The sequence below is a fragment of the Phocoena phocoena genome, chromosome 12, assembly GCF_963924675.1.
Source record: "Phocoena phocoena chromosome 12, mPhoPho1.1, whole genome shotgun sequence".
NCBI lineage: Eukaryota > Metazoa > Chordata > Mammalia > Artiodactyla > Phocoenidae > Phocoena > Phocoena phocoena.
Window position 1 is genome coordinate 53,425,025 of NC_089230.1, and position 8,451 is coordinate 53,433,475.

Below are 8,451 nucleotides of genomic sequence, written 5' to 3' on the forward strand. Positions count from 1 at the left end.
TCTAGGTTATAATAGGAACTGAAGCTAATTGCTGGAGACTGCTTTATACCTCAATGTCCCATCAACAATGAGGGGTAAAGATACTTACCAACCTCACTGAGAAATTGAATGACATAATTTAAGTAAAGCTCCCAGCGCAAAGTAAGTATTCAACAAGTGGTAACCATACCTACTAGCTGCTTAACTATTAAATCAATGTAATACTTACACTTCAAGTGATAATGAAGCTTAGGCACCAAATCAGAGAAAAATAGTAACAATTTATCTTATTTGAATTAATGTTAACTCAAAGTGTTAATACACTAACTTTCTCCGTAATTCACACTGCCTTATCCATGTATACTTAGCAGATTATTAAAAACAACAAGACAACCAAACACCACTTAGTGCATCTGAGACAGCTGATGTATAGGAAGCTTTCTGATTGCATGATGATTTGACTATGGCAAGCTGACTCAGAGGTTGGTAAAACAACTCAGTGTTTGGGTATAGAACCTGATTTCTATTTTAAATATCAAAATCCTTTAGATCTCAGTTTCTTTACCAGCGAGGGTTTGAGACGGAGGGAGCAGGGAAGGCAATCACTTCCCTTCCTGCTTCTCCACTAAGTGGTAGAGCAAGGATTAAAAGAGGAATCTTTTAGACACCAAAATATGTGCACTTAAGTCCTGTACTACAACTGCTTCCCCATTAGGGATAAAGACTGGGCTGTGTCAGCAGTTCCCAGCCAGCGACACTCAAGAGAAGCAGGTGGTACAGGGGCAGAAGGTGTGGCCTCTTAGAACCCCCTGCCTGCATTTGAATCCAGCTCTGCCACGTGTGCCGTAAAACCTGCAAAAATTACTTAATCTCTCCAAGCCTGAGCTTCCTTACCTAGAAAGTGAGGATGGAAACAATACTTGTCCATAAATTCATAGGAGGGTTAAATATCTAATACATGCAATTTGCTTAGAACAGTGTCTCATTTATTATATTAAAAGCATATATCTTGATGGACATATGGGAAACATGCTAAGGTTTGGGGTTTTTTTCTTCATTTATTTGTTATTGAATCTGTGGGATTTTGTCTCATTTGCAACAGAGTTTTTACTCTGTCCTACAAAGCTGGGGATATACCTTTTATCTCTTATGCACTGACTACTTCAAACACTGCTCATGTATGTTTTTTTCTCTTATTTCACAGGGATTTCTGGGAATTAAAGGAGATATTTCAAAATTAAGCTATCTCTTCGTGAGGACTATGAGTGTTAGGTTATCTATCTTTGGGCCAATGATTCCAAAATCACTAAGCTTTAAAAAGTGAGTTGTCGGAACTGCAGTGTAAACTGCTGAGAACTATAAAATTGTAAGGTAAATGCTCACTCAAGGAAGTTGGATCTTATCATAGAGCTTGGCTTTAAAATCAGCATTTAAGGCAAACATTAAACATAGTTAAAATTACTCTTGAACATCTCTTAGAGCACAGGATAGTTCTGTTTGTCAGTAAATCCACTATAGTTACTTTTTATTTTCTTTCTTTCTTTCTTTTTTTTTTTTTGCGGTACACGGGCCTCTCACTGTTGTGGCCTCTCCCGTTGCAGAGCACAGGCTCCGGACCCGCAGGCTCAGCGGCCATGGCTCACGGGCCCAGCCGCTCCATGGCATGTGGGATCCACCCAGACCGGGGCACAAACCCGTGTCCCCTGCATCGGCAGGCGGAATCTCAACCACTGCGCCACCAGGGAAGCCCCACTATTGTCACTTTTTTCTCCAGCTTTGGAGCAGATGACATTTCTTCTGCTGAACACCAGATGAAGAAACTGACTTGTACTTAAGCCAGTTTTGTATGAAAAAAACATGCACAACATAAACCTAGCACTTTATATATACTATCTCATTTACTCTTCACAGTGGTCTTATGAAGTATTAGTATGTATTCCTTTCTCACCTTCTAAGGACTGAGGCAAAGCAAATAACTGACTCCCCTGTGGTCTCTGGCAGGTGGGCTATGGAGCAGAATTTTGATCTCAGCTCACCGAAGCCCCTAATTTCCCTCCACATGCTCCCTCTGCCGAGAATAACTTTTGTACGACATTGAAGGATACAAATTGTCCTTTACTCTCCTCAAGCAAGACTGCTTAGCATCTATTAGAGGAAAGGTTGAGTTTAGAGCTTCATGCATTGAATGCAGAGTAGTTGGAGGAAGTCCAAAGACTAAGGAACCCGTTTGAAAATAGTCCCAATAGGGATGCAGTTTAAGAGTGGAAAGATATAAAGAGAGATAGGACATCACTGACTCTGCTGGGTTTTAGAGCCATAAATAAATTATGCAGGGAAGCCAGGGAAGAAGCATCCTAGCAGTCTGCGTGGCTTGGTTGCAGCCTTCCTTGAAGAGGGGCTGGATGGGGGTCTCCCAAGAGTCCTTTCCATCCACAGTTCTAGGAAACCACCCTGGACATCACTAATAAAAGGAGCAAAGCTAGAGAGATTTTGCCCACCAGCTAGTTACAGATACTACTCAGCTGATTCCTAGAATGCTTCTCTAAAGGGGAACCCGACATTACTGTCTTCTCATTTAATGATGGGGAAATGAGGCCCAGACACCAGATTCACGGGAAAAGTGACGGCTCCACAGGCACTTTTGCTGGAGCGGCGGCCCCAAGGGCACCGGCTCCACGGCCAACAGTGAGTATCCATGCCTACCCCTGGCCTAGAGGAAGCGCACAGGGCCCGGGGGCTGGGGCGTAATAGGGTGTAATCAGGAGAATGTTCCTGATGGCCGGTGCCATATACCTGTGGTCACCAGACCAGCCCATACCTCTGTATAAACAGGCCTGTGAAAGAGACCAATTACTCAAATCCCTGGTCCACAACAAAGTCAGATCCTTTCTTGTGGCCTTGCTCTTTCTAAAGGGTTCTTTTTCTTGTAATTGCTTTTTTTCCTGATTATACATACAATATAGTTAATACAGAAAAGGAAAAAACCGAAAAGTGTATAAAATAAGATAAACAATATAGAGAAGATCAGATAAACAACGAGGTCCTACTGTATAGCACGGGGAACTATATTCAGTATCCTGTAATACACCATAATGGAAAAGAATATTAAAAAGAATATGTATATGTATGTATAACTGAATCACTTTGCTGTACACCAGAAACTAACACAACATTGTAAATCAACTATACTTCAATTTAAAAAAAAGAAGGGATTTCCCTGGTGGTCCAGTGGTAAAGAATCCACCTTACGGTGCAGGGGACGCGGGTTCGATCCCTGGTCAGGGAACTAGGATCCCACATGCCGCAGGGCAGCTGGACCTGCGGGCCACAACTACTGAGCTCGCGTGCCTCAACTAGAGAACCTGCATGCTGCAAACTACAGAGCCCACGCACCCTGGAGTCTGCGTGCCACAACTAGAGAAGAGAAAACCTGCACACCAGAATTAGAGAAGCCCACGTGCCACAACGAAAGATCCCGCATGCCTCAATGAAGATCCTGCGTGCCGCAACTAAGACCCGACACAGCCATAAATAAATAATAAATGTTTAAAAGATCATGTATTTACTATATAGTATATCTTTTCCTTATAAAACTCAGCTATATAATAGTCTATGATATGGATAATAGTAACAATAATAATGAGATAGCTTATGTGCCAAATGCTGTGCTAAGGACTTAATTTGCATCATCGCACTTATTGAAAGCAATCCGGACAGGAATTACTTGATACTTCCTCCAGGTCCAATCCAGTATGGCACTTTTTTTTTATAAATTTTAAAATTTATTTATATATTTATTTTATTTATTTGGCTGCGTTGGGTCTTCGTTGCTGTGCGTGGGCTTTCTCTAGTTGCGGCAAGCAGGGGCTACTCTTCATTGAGATGTGTGGGCTTCTTATTGCGTTGCCTTCTCTTGTTGTGAAGCATGGGCTCTAGGTGCACGGGCTTCAGTAGTTGTGGCATGCGGACTCAGCAGTTGTGGCTTGCGGGCTCTAGAGCGCAGGCTCAGTAGTTGTGGCGCATGGGCTTAGTTGCTCCACGGCATGTGGGATCTTCCCGGACCAGGGCTTAAACCCGTGTCCCCTGCATTGGCAGGTGGATTCTTAACTACTGCGCCACCAGGGAAGTCCCCAGTATGGTACTTTTAAAGAGTCAGATATTTTATTTTCGCTTTCTTTAAAAAAAAAAAAAAAAAAGCTAAAAAATCTAATGATTCAGGAACATCAAAATCAGCTAGATCATCTTTTCTTTTTTAAATATTTAGTTAGTTAGTTAGTTGTGCCGGGTCTTAGTTGTGGCATGCGGGATCTTCGTTGCGACACGAGGGGTCTTTAGTTGCGGCATGTGGGCTCTTAGTTGCAGCATGCAGGATCTAGTTCCCTGACCAGGGAACAAACCCGGCCCCCCTGCATTGGGAGCGTGGAGTCTTAACAACTGGACCACCAGGGAAGTCCCTCAGCTAGATCATCTTATCATCTTGATTACAGCCCCAGAGGTATGGTTAATATTAAAACCTAAGAAGAGCTTACAAAAATTAACATGAATGATAAGCCTCTAGATTTATAAGGCCCCTGTGGGCTCTGTTAATCTGAAAATTCAACAATGGCCTACCACACCTCATCACCAGGCTAATGGTAAAATTATGTGTCAACTTTTAGAACTGTTTAGAGTTTGTGCTTAAGCCACACTTCATTTTGATGACCTTCTGTAAAGGTCTACTAACCTTTTTAGTTCTGTAATTTTCAGGCTTCTAACTTATTAAAGATGATACTGATATAAACATTCTACTAAGCTTTATGAAAGACATAATTTTAAAAGACCAACACATCTAAACAATAAAGTTCTCACCTACAATTTCTTAATAGAATTGTGTTTAGAATGTAGTATAATATTAAAAAATAGTCAATACAAAATGCAAAGTCCTTACAGAGGAATCTACACTTCTATCCTCGTTTTCTCTTCACTTTAGTTGGTTTGTGTTTCTACGTTTCAGCAACTTTCCATTTTTCTCCTAACTCTGAACACTAATTCTCCCTTCTGGAACCCAGAGATAATTTGTGATTTAAAAATCCTCTAAGGAACAGAGTAATGGTTACCAGAGGGGAAGAGGTAGGGGGAGGGTGAAATGGGTAAAGGGGGTCAGCTATGGTGATGAGCTATGCAGAGAGTATGCAGAAGTAGAAATATAACGTTGTACACGTGAAACTTAAATAATGTTATAAACCAATGTTATCTCAATAATAAACACATACTTATATACATAAATATTAAGAAAATAAATAAATAAAAATCCTTTAAGGCTACTGAATTTTAAAATGTGCTTTCTTAACTAAAATCTTAGCAAAAACAAGCCCTAACATAGGGCTTACTATTGTGAGATACTTTTACATAATATATTTTTCTCTTTGCATTGTGCCTCAATTCCAACTATTACCTATTAGGCAGAAAATGAGACATGTCCTATTCACTAATCCCATACATTAAAGCAACTATATCAAGTCACTTGAATCCCATATTTAAAAATATGAGATGTAGGCAGAATACATTTAAAGGCTAATCTACTTTTTTCCTGAGTATATTTTCCCGGTACATATGGCTATGTACCATAGAGCCATAATGAAGGCTTTGCACCCATTTGTGCCTGGAACTAACTGTGCCTGGCACATGGTGGCACTTCATAAATATCTGTTGAATGAATGAATTTGCAACCAATGAAGTGATTTGAGGAGCACAGAGAGAAAAGGGTAACTCTGGTCTCTGCCCCCTACCATGAACCAAGCCAAGAAAACCTCAGCCCCTCCCAGGTCCCATAAATGGCAGGGTCACCCCACTCATTTGGTTCTTGGCCTCAAAGCTTGGCTGTGGCTGAGTTTTTCTGATGGAGCAGAGTGAGGCCTCTTCACAAATGCTGACTTGGATCTCAAATGCTGACCTTCATATTTTTTCTAAGAACCTCTTTTACACAAAGTAGAGAAGTAGCTGTTAGATAACAGTTAGCTCTCCATCCCATTTCCTAAGAGAGAACAACTGCTTACATGGACCAGACATTAAGATCTGTGTTCCAGTTACAACTACTCATGTGGCAACACCCTCTTTATAGGATGCACAGAAGAATATTCTCTTTGCATGGTCTTGATATTATAAAAAGAGTTTAATTGTACACTTGCATATTTGAATTGCATCTTTGATGAGTGAATATTTAAATAAATTTCTTTATTATTGGTTATTCTTCATTTGTAATCTTCCCCATTTTTATTTACTTTACAATTAATTTTTTATTGAGATATAATTGACTACAAATACTTTTTTATTTGATCAGGTGGAATGGGAATATTTCATAGTCAGTTATTGCTCATTTGTTTATACATCCGTGTTTACCTTTCTTTAATCAGCTCCATAACGATATTGCCTAGATCTAACTGTAATTTTTATATCAATCAGCTTTATTTACCATTTGAAAAATAACTGTTGTTTAGCTACATACTGAATTTCTTGAATTTAGGTCTTGTTCAGAACAAAATTTATTTAAGAACAATGATGCTATACTTTTGATGATGTAAAAATTTAGGTATTATTGTTTCCAAAACATTCAGTACTCTATCCTAACCTAAATCTTCTGCCTTCTGCCCTACGTAATATAAGGATATATCCTGGGATGAGGACTGAAACTTTGAAAACTGTCTGGGCCTCACACAGAAGTTCATGGTCCATCTTTCGGGAAATATCTCAAGGTGGATGTTCAGAAGCAGTGAAATTCTAAACTAACCAGAGGCTCTCCTAATATCAGTGTTCGCTAAACTCATAAGGATTTTGAATGCCTCAGAGATCCCCCAATCTACTCCAAGCAGCTATTCCTGCTGTTAAACAAAGACTAAGGTCTTCTGGGTGGATAAAGGTGCAAACTTCTTCCCCAAGATGTGACCTTCACCTAAAACCTGGGAGCTCTCCAATCTCTCAAGGGCATGTTCAAATGGAGACAACCCACAAAGCTTTGGGAAAGCAGAGGAAAAAAGCCAAATACAAACTAAAGAACAACCTAGACACACCACATAGCACTTATTGCAGACAGCAACAGAGATGACAGGTTTTTCCTGGGTGCTGATGGAGATCTAGCCAAGACAGGTACTCTGCTGGACTGTACCTCAAGAGGTTTCCTAATTCCCCTGTCAAATCACCAGCCCAGGTCCTGCTGCCCTAAGGCCTGCTGGGATCCTATCCACCGAAAAACACTGGCATTTTCAGTTCTGGAAGCAGTTCTGACAGCTTTGATTCTGCCACGTGCACAGAAAAGAGAAGCGCAAAGATTTTCCATGAGAAGATTGCAGGAAGAGTAAGGAGGTAGAGTCTAGACAACTCTAAGAAGTGCTTTGACCTAAAACTGTGTAATGTACTTTTTCTTTTTTTAACTTATTTTTACTTTTTTATTGTGATATAGTTCACATACCATAACATTTACCCTCCTAAAACGTACAGGTCAGTGTTTTTTTTTTTACCATATTCACAATGCTGAATCACCATTATCTAATTCCAGATCATTTCATTGCTCCAAAAAGGAAAGGCAAATATGTGGCCTTTTGTGTTTGGCTTCTTAGCATAATGGTTTCAAGTTTCATCCATGTTATTCCATGTATAAGCACTTCATTCCTTTTTATGGCTGAACAATATTCCACTGTATGGATTTACCAGATTTTGTTTACCCATTCATCAGTTGACGGACATTTGGGTTGTTTCCACTTCTTGGCTATTAGGAATAATGCTCCTGACCATTCAGGGCTTAGTTGCTCTGCATGTGGAGGGAAAACATGTTGCTCACGGCTGGGCCCGTGAGCCATGGCCGCTGAGCCTGCACGTCCGGAGCCTGTGCTCCGCAACGGGAGAGGCCACAACAGTGAGAGGCCCACGTACCACAAAAAAAAAAAAAAAAAAGAAAGAAATGCAGTAATGCAGTTGGAAGTCCCAGAGAGCCCTCGACCTGTGGCTGATGCATAGGGCACCACTTCATTAGTTTTTGTCTCATGAAGACTTTGCAGTGAAGATCAAGGCAGGGACATGTATGTGAAGGAGTAAAACAGAAAAACCAGAAGGCATCAGGACAGCAATATTTAACACAAAGTTTATCAAAGAAGGAACTACACTGTATGTACTAATATGTTGAATACCTGAACCACACATACAAGTTGAATTAGTTACTACAAACTTAATGGCTTAAAATAACACACAATTACTACCTCACAATTTTGCTGGGTCAGGAGTCCAGGCATAGCTTAACTGGGTCCTCTGCTTAGCGTTTCACTAAGCCAAAATTAAGGTGTCCCCTGCTCTGCATTCTTATCTGGAGGCTTGACTGGGGAAGAACATTTCTAAGGTCACTTAGATGGTCGACAGAATTCATTTCCCTGTGCTTGTAGAACCCGAGGGCTCTGGCTTCTTGCTGGCTGTTGGCGAGAGGCTGGTCCTAGAGGCCACCTACAG